The 15,568-nt window shown below is 53.4% G+C and overlaps 1 protein-coding gene across 4 annotated transcripts in view; it reads right to left on the reverse strand.

Moving 5' to 3' along the window:
* The window catches only part of shmt1 (serine hydroxymethyltransferase 1 (soluble)), a 57,825-nt gene extending 56,049 nt beyond the window's left edge, over positions 1-1,776 (reverse strand). The window contains exon 1 of one of the 4 annotated variants that reach the window (XM_059979770.1): positions 1,727-1,776. The gene's annotated coding sequence lies outside the window, so the exon portion shown is untranslated. Of the gene's footprint in view, positions 1-1,504; positions 1,707-1,726 lie in introns of those variants that run through there. The other 3 variants (XM_059979772.1, XM_059979769.1, XM_059979771.1) reach the window with 3 other exon arrangements.
* Positions 1,777-15,568: the final 13,792 nt, after the last annotated feature.

Below are 15,568 nucleotides of genomic sequence, written 5' to 3' on the forward strand. Positions count from 1 at the left end.
GAAGGCCTCAAAATTCTCCAATTCTTTCTTGACAACAGACCCAACCATTAACCTTCTATCACCACCCCTGTCTGTTTGCTAGAATTTGTACTTAACTTTAACAACTTCCCTTCAGAATCCTCTCCCTTTCGCCAAATCTAAGGTGTAACCATGGGCACTCACATGGGCCCCAACTACACCTGCCTTTTTGCCAGCTACGTGGAAAAGTTTGAATTCTAAGCCTATACCAGCAGCACTACTCAACTCTTTCTCTGTTGCATTGACCACTGCTTTGATCAATTTCACCAACTTTGTCTACAACTTGGTTCCTGCCTTCAACTGTATTTAGTTGATCTCCTATTGCTTTCCCCACTTTCATCATCTGTCTCCATCTCTAGAGAAAGTTTTTGCAAACCCACTGACTCCATGGTTACTTTGACTACACTTCTCCAGCTATCACTTGCAGTCATGCCATTCCCTTTTCTCAGTTCCTCCATCTCCAGCGCATCTGCTCTCATAATAAGGTCTTCCATTCTAGGGCATCATCAGATGCTCTTTGGTTCACAAAGGAGTGTTTCCCCTCCACTGCTATCGATGCAGCCCTTAACTGAATCTCCTCCAATTTCCACATATCTAGTCTCACTCTCTCGATATCGCAGGAACAGGACCCTATTAATCTCACCTACCATCCTACTAGTGTGTATGTATGTGTGTGTGTGTGTGTGTGTGTGTGTGTGTGTGTATATATACACACACACACACACACCCCTCCCCATCAACCAACCTCCTGGGACTTACCCAACAACTCGGCAAAGTGTTACACCTGCACCTACACCTACTCCCTTACCACCACTTAGACCCGAACAGCCTTTCCAGGTGAGGCAGTGTTTATGCCATTTATTGCATCCAGTGCTCCGGTAACCTCTGCTGCATCGGTAAGATTGGATGCAGACTGAGGATTGTTTCATGGATGTGAAACTGGCATGTCTATCCACCGCCACATTGAAGCCAGCCACACATATTCATTCTTCAGCACCCGAACATTGACTTCTCTGACTTCAGAAACCACTCCTCTCTTTAATTCCCCCTTCTGTTATCCCTATGGCCCAATTACCCCTCCTCTCCCCCCCTCACCACCTATGCATCGCCTTCACTTACCCCCCCCCCCGGGTTTCCCACCTCCCTTCTCTTTGTCCCACGGTCCAAGTTCTCTCCAATTAGATTCCTTCTTGTTCAGCCCATTGCCTTTCCTACCCAACACAGCCCAGCTTCCACATTATTCCCTCCACCCCCACCACCTCTACCGTCCCCCTCCTAACTGTATTCATCCCATCGCCTTTAACCTTGATTTCCAGTATCTGCGCGCTCCTAACAGTGACTTGAGCTACCCAGAAGTTTCTGAAACAAGATGCAGAAATCTGAATTCCCGCCACTCTGTCTCAGCAATTACTAATCACAATATTAAATGTCAAACAAACACCAAAACTCAGCTCGCATATGCCCGCAAGGTCAGTGTTGATTCTACCGTGCACCTTCCAAGAGAATACCCGCGTGAATTGTTGAGGGGCTCGGCCTGCAGCCGAGTCCGCGGACTTGGGAGATTCTCCTCTAAACTGTTAGCAACTCCAACTCAGACGCAATACAACATAATCCCGCTGATGCAATTTTAATTCCCAGCGTTAGTGGCATAAAGTCAGACTACATCCGCAAACACCGAACGCGAAACTGCACAAACACACCAACTTACCCGGCCAGTCAAGTCTTATAAAACACGCCAGCGCCAACGATTTATCCAGCCAATCGCAGGGCCAATGAAATCTAACCAATCAGAGTTGGAATTTGTTTTCCGGCAGCCAATCAGAGTATGCCTCTGTACTCCACATCCCCGAACCATCATTGGATGTCTGACTGCTCAGACTCGATAATTATTCTGCGCCCTAATTCACTCCGATGCACGGCTGCGTTGTAGAACACCCAGCAGTTCAGGGCAGAGTAACGGGGACTAGCTCTTCTGCTTCACTGATGGAGATGGAGGGCTAACTCCTGCTCCTTCATTTAAATCAGTGCCAAGGGATCTTTCATTTCACGCTGAAAGAGCAGACAGAATCACTTTCTAAAGTGAATTAGCTTGTCCCAACAGTGCAGCACATCCACCAAATTGAACTGAACTGTTCAAGGCTGTCACAATGGTTATAGAGTCAGGGAAACAGGTCATTCTGCCCAACTGCTTCATCCTGACCTAGATACTCAACTAATATAGTCCCTGAGCCTCCCTTAAACCTTTCCTACCAGTGTACCTCCCGCCACACACATTTTTAAATGTGGTAATATGTTTGCCTCAGCCACATCCTCTGGCAGAATTAGAATCAGAGAAAGATTAAATGTCACCAGCATACATCGTGAAATTTGTTAACCTTACGGCAGCAGTACCATGAACTATACGATAAATAAATACAGAGAAAACACTCAGCTACATTAATATATGCCTGGTAAATAAGGTTAAAATAAGTAGAGCAAAAAACAAATAAAAAAGTAGTGAGCAAGTGTTCATGGGTTCAAAGTACATTCACAAATCAGATGGCAGAGGGAAAGAAGCTGTTCCTGAATCACTGAGTGTGTCCCCTCAGGCTTCCGTACCTCCTTCCTGATGGTAACAGTGAGGAGAGCATGTCCTGGGTGGTGGGGATCCTTAATGATGGGCACTGGCTTCCTAAGGCAACACTCCTTGATGTCTTCGATATTACAGAGGCTGGTACCCACGATGGAGCTAGCTAATTTTCAAATTTGTCAACTTATTTTGATCCTGTGTGGAAGCCCCCCCCCCCATACTAGATGGTGATGCAGCCAGTCAGAATGCTGTCTACTGTACATTTGTTGAAGTTTTTGAGTGCTCAAATCTCCTCAAACTCCTAATGAAATATAGCTGCTGTCTAAGACCATAAGACATTGAAGCAGAATTAGGCCATTCAGCCCATCAAATCTGCTCTGCTATTCTATCATGGCTGCTCCAGATCCCACTCAACCCCTTACACATGCTTCCTCGCCATACCTTTGACGCCCTGACTGATCAGAAAACGATCAACTTCCACCTTAAACATATGCACAGAATTGGCCTTCACCACACCCTGTGGCAGAGCATTCCACAAATTCACTACTCTCTGGCTAAAAAAATATCCTCCTTACCTCTGTTCTAAAGGGTTGCCCCTCAATTTTGAGGCTGTGCCCTTTAGTTGTGGATTCCCCCACCATTGGAAACATCCTCTCCACATCCACCTTATCTAATCTGTTCAACATTCAGTAGGTTTCAGTGAGATCCCCAAGCATTCTTCTAAATTCCAGTGAATACAGGCCCAAAGCTGCCAAACGCTCCTCAAATGTTAACCCCTTTATTCTTGGAATCATCCTTGTGAACCTCCTCTGGACTCTCTCCAATGACAACACATCCATTCTGAAATATGGGGTCCAAACTATTGACAATATTCCAAATGTGGCCTGACTAGTATTTTGTAAAGGTTCAGCATCATCTCCTTGTTTTTATATTCTATTCCCCTTGAAATAAATGCCAATATTGCATTTGCCTTCTTTCCCACGGACTCAACATGTAAACTAACCTTCTGAGAGTCCTGCACGAGGACTCCTAAGTCCCTATACACCTCTGATGTTTGAACCTTCTCCCCATTTAGATAATAGTCCACACTATTGTTCTGTTTACCAAAATGATTTCCCAACTCTGTATTCCATCTGCCACTTTTTGCCCATTCTTCCAATTTGTCTAAGTCCTGCTGCAATCGCATTGCTTCCTCAGCACTACCAACCCCTCCACCTATCTCCGTATCATCTGCAAACTTTGCCACAAAGCCATCAATCCCATTATTGAAGTCATTGACAAACAATGTGAAAAGTAGCGGCCCCAATACTGACCCCTGAGGAATGCCACTAGTCACCAGCTACCAACCAGAAAACGCCCTTTTATTCCCATATGCTGCCTCCTGCCCTGTCAGCCATTTTGCTATCCATGGCAGTATCTTTTCTGTAATGCCTTAGGATTTTATCTCGTTAAGCAGCCTCATGTGTGGTACCTTATCAAGTGCCTTCTGAAAATCCAAGTAAGTGACATCCTCTGCCTTTCCATTGTCCGCCCTGCTTGTTACTTCCTCAAATAACTCCAACAGATTTGTCAGGCAAGATTTCCCTTTACTGAAACCATGCTGACTTCAACTTATTTTATCATTAGTCTCCAAGTACCCTGAAACTTCACCCTTAATAATAGACTCCAACACTTTCCCAACAACTGAGGTCAGGCTAACTGGCCTATAATTTCCTTTCTTTTGCCTTCCTCCCTCTTAAAGAGTGGAGTGACATTTGCAATTTTCCATTCTTTTGGGGCCATGCCAGAATCATGTGATTCTTGGAATATCATGACCAATGCATCCATTATCTCTTCAGCAACCTCTCTCAGGACTCCGGAACGTAGTCCATCTGGCACAGGTGATTTAACCACCTTAAGACCTTTGAGTTTGCCTAGCACCTTTTCCTAGCGATGGCACTCACTAATACTCTGCTAGTGTTTTCTAAAGTGAAGACAGGTGCAAAGTACCCATTAAGTTCATCTGCCATTTCTTTGTCCCCCATTACTATCTCACCAGCATCATTTTCCAGTTGTCCAGTATCAACTCTCAACACTCTTCTCTTTATATGACTGAAAAAAACTTGTGGTATCCTACTTTATATTTTTGGCTAGTCTGTCCTCATATTTCTTCTTTTCCCTTATAGCTTTTTTAATTGCCTTTTGTTGGACTTTAAAAGCTTCCCAATCAAACTTCCCACTCAATTTTGCTACCTTATATGCCCTTCCCTTGCCTTTTATGCAGTCCTTAACTTCCTTTGCCAGCCACGGTTGCCTACCCCTGCCGTTTGCAACCTTCTTTCTCTATGCACCTTGTGAACTATTCCCAGAAACTTCAGCCATCTCGGCTCTGCCATCATCCCCGCCAGTACCCTCCTCCAATCCACCTGGGCAAGCTCTTCTCTCACGCCTCTGTAATTCTCTTTATTCCATTGTGATTAGGATACATATGACTTGTGCTTCTCCCTCTCAAATTGCAGTATGAATTCAGTCATATTATGATCACTGTCACCTAAGGGTTCCTTTATATTAAGCTCTCTATTAAGATCTAGGTTATTACACAAAGTCCAATCTACGATTGCAAACTTGCCTCCTTTATAGTTGCAGTAATATGTTGCATCCAGGTTACATCCTCAGAGATATTGACACACAGGAACTTGAAATTTCTCACTCCACTTCTGATCCCCCCATGAGGATTGGTTTGTGTTACCTTGTCTTACCCTTCCCGAAGTCCACAATCACTCTTGCTGAGTGCGAGGTTGTTGGTGTGACACCATTCCACTAGCTTGTCCTATACAGCCTTTCATCACCATCTGAAACTTGCCAACAAAGGTTGTAGCATAAGCAAATCTGTAGATACTGTATGAGCTGTGCCTAGCCACATAGTCATAGATGTAGAGAGAGTAGAGCAGTGGGCTGAGCACACATCCCTGTGGTGTGCCAGTGTTGATTGTCAGCAAGGTAGAGATGTTATTTTCAATCTGCACAGGTCATTTCAAATATAGGACTGACCTGTCTCTGGGTGAAAATGTTGTCCCTTGGGGTCCTATTAAATTATTCCCCTCTCATCTTAAAGTCAAGCTCTGTCATTCTTGGTTTCCTAAGACTATGCATGTTCACCTTATTCTGTGCCCCTCTGTGGTGAACTACATATACCTGTCTGGACACGCCCCCTGTTGACTGCTCCTGTGGCTCCTCCCACAGACCCCTGTATAAAGGCGATTGAGGCCTGAGCCCGGCCTCTCAGTCTCCAGGATGTAGTATGGTGGTCAACCACTGCTTGTTCCTTCTTCCAGTCAATAAAAGCCGACATCTCGCCTTTATGTCTCAGAGTGAGTTATTGAAGGTGCATCAATTTTATTGACTGGAAGTTTTAAAACATGGAAACCGTTTTACGTCCGGAAAGATTGGATTTGGACCCCCCAAGACCCTGAAGCAGCTCTTGCCTTTGAACACTGGCTTGCCTGCTTCCAATCGTACTTGGAGGAGGTTCGCGCAACTGAACCCGCTGTTATACACAGAATTCTCCTCTCGAGGGTCACCCCAAAAGTTTATTCATTTATCAGGGACTTGTCGACCTACGAAGGGGCACTGGACGCCCTCAAAAGACAGTACCTGCAGCCGGTGAACACCGTCTACACAAGACATCGTTTAGCTACGCGATGACGGCGGCCTGGAGAGTCAAGCGACGAGTTTCTCTGAGCCCTACAGACATTCGTCCTAACTTGTGACTGCAAAACGCTCACGGTGGAACAGAATGCAGAGCTGCTAGTACGAGACGTCTTTGTTACAGGAATGAGGTCAGTGGCTGCTGGAAAATGCCGATCTTACCTTACGCTCGGCGATCGAGACAGCCAACATGCTGGAGGCTGCTCTGCACAACGCTGACGCTGTCCAGTCGTGCGATCCCCCGCTGGTTCCGTGGACACCTCAGACCCCACCGCCGCCGGTTCCCGCGAGCGAATTCGCCAACGCCGCTGCCAGTTGCAATTCCACGAACTCCCCGAATCCGACCACGGCTGCGGCCCGGCAAAAGCCTGAGCTGTGTTATTTCTGCAGACTCGAAAAGCACGCCCAAAAACGCTGCCCGGCCCGAGAAGCGACCTGCTCCAGTGGCGGGAAGAAGGGCCATTTCGCCAAGGTCTGTAAGTCTAAACTACGAGCGGGGTCGAGCAGCGCGGCGTGTGAGACATGGGGGCCGCCATCTTGCATGCCTGGATGTGGGTGGCCATCTTTGTCGGCGCCAACATGCCCCGCCCACAACCCGCCGGTGTTAACTGGGCACCAAGACGGCTCAACTCTGGCCACCGTAACCCTCGACCAAAGCGCCCCACACCAGCTTGCAAGGTCAATGATGGACATCCTGGTGGAGGGGCACAGGACTAGCTGCCTGTTTGACACGGGCAGCACTGAGAGTTTTATTGACCCGGACTCAGTGCAACGCTGCGGACTTGTGACATGGCCGGTAAGTCAGAGGATCACCTTGGCTTCTGGGTCGCATTCCACAGACACCCGGGTGGGTTGTGTAGCGACATTGGTGGTGCAGGGCACAGAATATCGGAACTTCACATTACTGGTCATGCCTAAACTGTGCGCACCTGTGTTATTGGGGCTGGACTTCCAGAACCATCTCGAAAGTGTGACTATGGCATATGACGGGCCCCTCCCACCACTCGCTGTCAGGAATCCTCAGTTTGGTGGGACCGTCACATACCCCACTACTGACCGCACACACAGACACTGACCACACATCCCACCCTACACCATCCCGACACCCTCTGTCTGCGCTACTGACACCACTTGCAGCCTCTCCACCCTCAAGATCCCTCCCCCACCGCTGTTCACCAACCTGACCCCCAACTGTAAACCTGTGGCAACTAAAAGCAGGAGGTACAGCGTGGGGGACAGGGCCTTCATTCAGTCAGAGGTGCAGCGGCTGCTCGGGGAGGGGATCTTTGAGCCAAGCACAAGCCCTTGGCGGTCCCAGGTGGTCATTGTTCGGACTGGGCAGAAAGGTAGGATGGTCGTGGACTAAAGTCAAACCATCAATAGGTTCACGCAGCTTGACGTGTACCCCCTACCCCGCATTGCGGATATGGTCAACCAGATAGCTCAGTACAAGGTGTACTCGACAATAGATCTGAAATCCGCTTATCACCAGCTCCCCATCTGCCCAGAGGACCGCCCCTACACTGCCTTCGAGGCGGGTGGCAGACTCTATCACTTCCTGCGTGTCCCCTTTGGTGTCACGAATGGTGTCTCGGTCTTCCAGAGGGAAATAGACCGGATGGTGGACCAGTACCAACTGAAGGCCACATTACCGTATCTGGATAACATCACCATCTGTGATCACGACTGGCCGGATCACAACGCCAACCTCCAATGATTTTTCCAAGTGGCCAAAGATCTGAACCTTACTTATAACAGGGACAAGTGTGTGTTTGGAACCACCTGACTCACTAACCTTGGGTATGTCGTGGAAAACGGGGTCATTGGCCCTGATCCCGACCGTATGCGCCCCCTGTTAGAACTCCCTCTTCCCACCACTCTCAAAGCCCTCAGACAATGCCTGGTTTTTTTTTCCTATTACGCCCAATGGGTCCCCCATTACGCAGACAAGGCACGCCCCGTGGTCAAGTCTACCACTTTTCCCCTCTCTGCCGAGGCCTGCGCGGCCTTCAGCTGCATTAAAGGGGACATTGCCAAAGCAACGATGCATGCGGTGGATGAGACCGCTCCCTTCCAAGTGGAGTGTGATGCCTCTGATTTTGCTCTGGCTGCTACCCTCAATCAGGAAGGCAGACCAGTAGCATTCTTTTCTCGTACCCTTCAAGGCCCTGAAATTCGGCACTCCACGATGGAGAAAGAAGCCCAGGCCATAGTGGAGGCTGTTAGGCACTGGAGGCACTATCTCGCCGGCAAAAGGTTCACCTTGCTGACCGACCAGCGCTCGGTTGCGTTCATGTTCAGCAACCAACAGCGGGGCAAAATCAAAAATGATAAGATTTTGCGGTGGAGAATAGAACTCTCCACCTACAACTATGATATTCTGTACTGGCCTGGCAGACTCAATGAGCCCCCTGATGCCCTATCCCGGGGAACGTGTGCTAGTGCACAGCTCGACCAGCTATACACCCTTAATGCACATCTTTGCCACCCAGGGGTCACCCGATTTTACCATTTTGTGAAAGCTCGGAACCTGCCGTACTCTATGGAAGACATCAGGATGATGACCAGGGTCTGCCAAATCTGCACTGAGTGCAAACCGCACTTCTACCGTCCTGAAACGGCGCAACCTGTCAAGGCCACCCGCCCTTTTGAGCGACTGAGTGTTGACTTTAAGGGCCCCCTTCCCTCCACCGACCGCAATGTCTATTTTCTCAGTGTTATTGGCGAAAACTCACGGTTCCCCTTTGCCATTCCTTGCCCCGACACCACTACCACATCCGTCATAAAAGCCCTGCGCCAGCTCTTCACTATGTTTGGATATCCCTGCTATATCCACAGTGATAGAGGGTCCACCTTTATGAGTGACGAGCTGCGCCAGTACCTGCTAGCTAGGGGCATTGCTACTAGTCAGACCACGAGCTATAATCCCCGGGGCAATGGACAGGTGGAGCGGGAGAATGCCAGTGTGGAAGGGTTGCCGGTCTCTCGATGGCAGGAGGTCCTCCCTGAGGCACTCCACTCTATCCGCTCCCTGTTATGTACGCCCACCAATGCCACCCCTCATGAGCGTCTATTCTCTTTTCCCAGGATGTCTGTCACTGGGACCACCCTACCAGTTTGGCTGACGTCCCCAGGGCCAGTGCTGCTCCGGAAACATGTGAGGAACAATAAATACTCCCCGCTGGTCGAGAGGGTTCACCTTCTACATGTGAACCCCCAGTATACCTACGTGGTTTTACCTGATGGGCGGGAGGACACGGTCTCTGTCTGCGATCTGGCGCCTGCAGGAGCAGCAGACCACTACCCCGAACACTCCACGGTAACTATGAACCCTGTACCCGAGGTGACACCGCGCACACCAGGCCCTACACAGACTCCTCACGACACTCATATACCGGGCGTTTCATATGCGTATATACCAGGCGCCTCGCACACGCATGAGGGATCACTGACGCCTAGTGGGCTGACACCTCCAGTTAGGCCAGAACCAGCACAACCTCCATCTCCTGTGCAATCACCACCACCGGCATCTGTGCAATCACCACCGGCTCCTGTGCAATCACCACCACCGGCACCTGTGCAATCACCACCACCGGCACCTGTGCAATCACCACCACCGGCTCCTGTGCAATCACCACCACCGGCTCCTGTGCAATCACCACCACCGGCACCTGTGCAATCACCACCACCGGCACCTGTGCAATCACCACCACCGGCTCCTGTGCAATCACCACCACCGGCACCTGTGCAATCACCACCACCGGCACCTGTGCAATCACCACCACCGGCATCTGTGCAATCACCACCACCGGCACCTGTGCAATCACCACCACCGGCATCTGTGCAATCACCACCACCGGCACCTGTGCAATCACCACCACCGGCACCTGTGCAATCACCACCACCGGCTCCTGTGCAATCACCACCACCGGCATCTGTGCAATCACCACCACCGGCACCTGTGCAATCACCACCACCGGCACCTGTGCAATCACCACCACCGGCACCTGTGCAATCACCACCACCGGCATCTGTGCAATCACCACCGGCACCTGTGCAATCACCACCACCGGCTCCTGTGCAATCACCACCACCGGCTCCTGTGCAATCACCACCACCGGCACCTGTGCAATCACCACCACCGGCTCCTGTGCAATCACCACCACCGGCATCTGTGCAATCACCACCACCGGCACCTGTGCAATCACCACCACCGGCACCTGTGCAATCACCACCACCGGCATCTGTGCAATCACCACCACCGGCACCTGTGCAATCACCACCACCGGCACCTGTGCAATCACCACCACCGGCACCTGTGCAATCACCACCACCGGCATCTGTGCAATCACCACCGGCACCTGTGCAATCACCACCACCGGCTCCTGTGCAATCACCACCACCGGCTCCTGTGCAATCACCACCACCGGCATCTGTGCAATCACCACCACCGGCACCTGTGCAATCACCACCACCTCCATCTCCTGTGCAATCACCACCACCGGCACCTGTGCAATCACCACCACCGGCATCTGTGCAATCACCACCACCGACACATGTGCAATCACCACCGGCTCCTGTGCAATCACCACCACCGGCACCTGTGCAATCACCACCACCGGCTCCTGTGCAATCACCACCACCGGCTCCTGTGCAATCACCACCACCGGCATCTGTGCAATCACCACCACCGGCACCTGTGCAATCACCACCACCGGCTCCTGTGCAATCACCACCACCGGCTCCTGTGCAATCATCACCACCGGCACCTGTGCAATCACCACCGGCACCTGTGCAATCACCACCACCGGCTCCTGTGCAATCACCACCACCGGCTCCTGTGCAATCACCACCACCGGCATCTGTGCAATCACCACCACCGGCTCCTGTGCAATCACCACCACCGGCACCTGTGCAATCACCACCGGCTCCTGTGCAATCACCACCACCGGCATCTGTGCAATCACCACCACCGGCACCTGTGCAATCACCACCACCGGCACCTGTGCAATCACCACCACCGGCACCTGTGCAATCACCACCACCGGCATCTGTGCAATCACCACCACCGGCATCTGTGCAATCACCACCACCGGCATCTGTGCAATCACCACCACCGGCACCTGTGCAATCACCACCGGCTCCCGTGCAATCACCACCACCGGCATCTGTGCAATCACCACCACCGGCATCTGTGCAATCACCACCACCGGCACCTGTGCAATCACCACCACCGGCATCTGTGCAATCACCACCACCGGCATCTGTGCAATCACCACCACCGGCACCTGTGCAATCACCACCGGCTCCTGTGCAATCACCACCACCGGCATCTGTGCAATCACCACCACCGGCTCCCGTGCAATCACCACCACCGGCATCTGTGCAATCACCACCACCGGCATCTGTGCAATCACCACCACCGGCACCTGTGCAATCACCACCACCGGCTCCTGTGCAATCACCACCACCGGCACCTGTGCAATCACCACCACCGGCACCTGTGCAATCACCACCACCGGCATCTGTGCAATCACCACCACCGGCATCTGTGCAATCACCACCACCGGCACCTGTGCAATCACCACCACCGGCATCTGTGCAATCACCACCACCGGCATCTGTGCAATCACCACCACCGGCACCTGTGCAATCACCACCGGCTCCTGTGCAATCACCACCACCGGCATCTGTGCAATCACCACCACCGGCTCCCGTGCAATCACCACCACCGGCATCTGTGCAATCACCACCACCGGCATCTGTGCAATCACCACCACCGGCACCTGTGCAATCACCACCACCTCCATCTCCTGTGCAATCACCACCACCGGCACCTGTGCAATCACCACCACCGGCATCTGTGCAATCACCACCACCGGCACCTGTGCAATCACCACCGGCTCCTGTGCAATCACCACCACCGGCACCTGTGCAATCACCACCACCGGCTCCTGTGCAATCACCACCACCGGCTCCTGTGCAATCACCACCACCGGCATCTGTGCAATCACCACCACCGGCTCCCGTGCAATCACCACCACCGGCATCTGTGCAATCACCACCACCGGCATCTGTGCAATCACCACCACCGGCACCTGTGCAATCACCACCACCTCCATCTCCTGTGCAATCACCACCACCGGCACCTGTGCAATCACCACCACCGGCATCTGTGCAATCACCACCACCGGCACCTGTGCAATCACCACCGGCTCCTGTGCAATCACCACCACCGGCACCTGTGCAATCACCACCACCGGCTCCTGTGCAATCACCACCACCGGCTCCTGTGCAATCACCACCACCGGCATCTGTGCAATCACCACCACCGGCACCTGTGCAATCACCACCACCGGCTCCTGTGCAATCACCACCACCGGCTCCTGTGCAATCATCACCACCGGCACCTGTGCAATCACCACCGGCACCTGTGCAATCACCACCACCGGCTCCTGTGCAATCACCACCACCGGCTCCTGTGCAATCACCACCACCGGCATCTGTGCAATCACCACCACCGGCTCCTGTGCAATCACCACCACCGGCACCTGTGCAATCACCACCGGCTCCTGTGCAATCACCACCACCGGCATCTGTGCAATCACCACCACCGGCACCTGTGCAATAACCACCACCGGCACCTGTGCAATCACCACCACCGGCACCTGTGCAATCACCACCGGCTCCCGTGCAATCACCACCACCGGCATCTGTGCAATCACCACCACCGGCATCTGTGCAATCACCACCACCGGCACCTGTGCAATCACCACCACCGGCATCTGTGCAATCACCACCACCGGCATCTGTGCAATCACCACCACCGGCACCTGTGCAATCACCACCGGCTCCTGTGCAATCACCACCACCGGCATCTGTGCAATCACCACCACCGGCTCCCGTGCAATCACCACCACCGGCATCTGTGCAATCACCACCACCGGCATCTGTGCAATCACCACCACCGGCACCTGTGCAATCACCACCACCGGCTCCTGTGCAATCACCACCACCGGCACCTGTGCAATCACCACCACCGGCACCTGTGCAATCACCACCACCGGCATCTGTGCAATCACCACCACCGGCATCTGTGCAATCACCACCACCGGCATCTGTGCAATCACCACCACCGGCACCTGTGCAATCACCACCGGCTCCCGTGCAATCACCACCACCGGCATCTGTGCAATCACCACCACCGGCATCTGTGCAATCACCACCACCGGCACCTGTGCAATCACCACCACCGGCATCTGTGCAATCACCACCACCGGCATCTGTGCAATCACCACCACCGGCACCTGTGCAATCACCACCGGCTCCTGTGCAATCACCACCACCGGCATCTGTGCAATCACCACCACCGGCTCCCGTGCAATCACCACCACCGGCATCTGTGCAATCACCACCACCGGCATCTGTGCAATCACCACCACCGGCACCTGTGCAATCACCACCACCTCCATCTCCTGTGCAATCACCACCACCGGCACCTGTGCAATCACCACCACCGGCATCTGTGCAATCACCACCACCGGCACCTGTGCAATCACCACCGGCTCCTGTGCAATCACCACCACCGGCACCTGTGCAATCACCACCACCGGCACCTGTGCAATCACCACCACCGGCACCTGTGCAATCACCACCACCGGCACCTGTGCAATCACCACCACCGGCTCCTGTGCAATCACCACCACCGGCTCCTGTGCAATCACCACCACCGGCATCTGTGCAATCACCACCACCGGCTCCCGTGCAATCACCACCACCGGCATCTGTGCAATCACCACCACCGGCATCTGTGCAATCACCACCACCGGCACCTGTGCAATCACCACCACCTCCATCTCCTGTGCAATCACCACCACCGGCACCTGTGCAATCACCACCACCGGCATCTGTGCAATCACCACCACCGGCACCTGTGCAATCACCACCGGCTCCTGTGCAATCACCACCACCGGCACCTGTGCAATCACCACCACCGGCTCCTGTGCAATCACCACCACCGGCTCCTGTGCAATCACCACCACCGGCATCTGTGCAATCACCACCACCGGCACCTGTGCAATCACCACCACCGGCTCCTGTGCAATCACCACCACCGGCTCCTGTGCAATCATCACCACCGGCACCTGTGCAATCACCACCGGCACCTGTGCAATCACCACCACCGGCTCCTGTGCAATCACCACCACCGGCTCCTGTGCAATCACCACCACCGGCATCTGTGCAATCACCACCACCGGCTCCTGTGCAATCACCACCACCGGCACCTGTGCAATCACCACCGGCTCCTGTGCAATCACCACCACCGGCATCTGTGCAATCACCACCACCGGCACCTGTGCAATCACCACCACCGGCACCTGTGCAATCACCACCACCGGCACCTGTGCAATCACCACCACCGGCATCTGTGCAATCACCACCACCGGCATCTGTGCAATCACCACCACCGGCACCTGTGCAATCACCACCGGCTCCCGTGCAATCACCACCACCGGCATCTGTGCAATCACCACCACCGGCATCTGTGCAATCACCACCACCGGCACCTGTGCAATCACCACCACCGGCATCTGTGCAATCACCACCACCGGCATCTGTGCAATCACCACCACCGGCACCTGTGCAATCACCACCGGCTCCTGTGCAATCACCACCACCGGCATCTGTGCAATCACCACCACCGGCTCCCGTGCAATCACCACCACTGGCATCTGTGCAATCACCACCACCGGCATCTGTGCAATCACCACCACCGGCACCTGTGCAATCACCACCACCGGCTCCTGTGCAATCACCACCACCGGCACCTGTGCAATCACCACCACCGGCACCTGTGCAATCACCACCACCGGCATCTGTGCAATCACCACCACCGGCATCTGTGCAATCACCACCACCAGCACCTGTGCAATCACCACCACCGGCATCTGTGCAATCACCACCACCGGCATCTGTGCAATCACCACCACCGGCACCTGTGCAATCACCACCGGCTCCTGTGCAATCACCACCACCGGCATCTGTGCAATCACCACCACCGGCTCCCGTGCAATCACCACCACCGGCATCTGTGCAATCACCACCACCGGCATCTGTGCAATCACCACCACCGGCACCTGTGCAATCACCACCACCGGCTCCTGTGCAATCACCACCACCGGCATCTGTGCAATCACCACCACCGGCATCTGTGCAATCACCACTACCGGCACCTGTGCAATCACCACCGGCACCTGTGCAATCACCACCACCGGCACCTGTGCAATCACCACC

This window comes from Hypanus sabinus, chromosome 9 (genome assembly GCF_030144855.1).
Source record: "Hypanus sabinus isolate sHypSab1 chromosome 9, sHypSab1.hap1, whole genome shotgun sequence".
NCBI classification, from domain to species: Eukaryota; Metazoa; Chordata; class Chondrichthyes; order Myliobatiformes; family Dasyatidae; genus Hypanus; species Hypanus sabinus.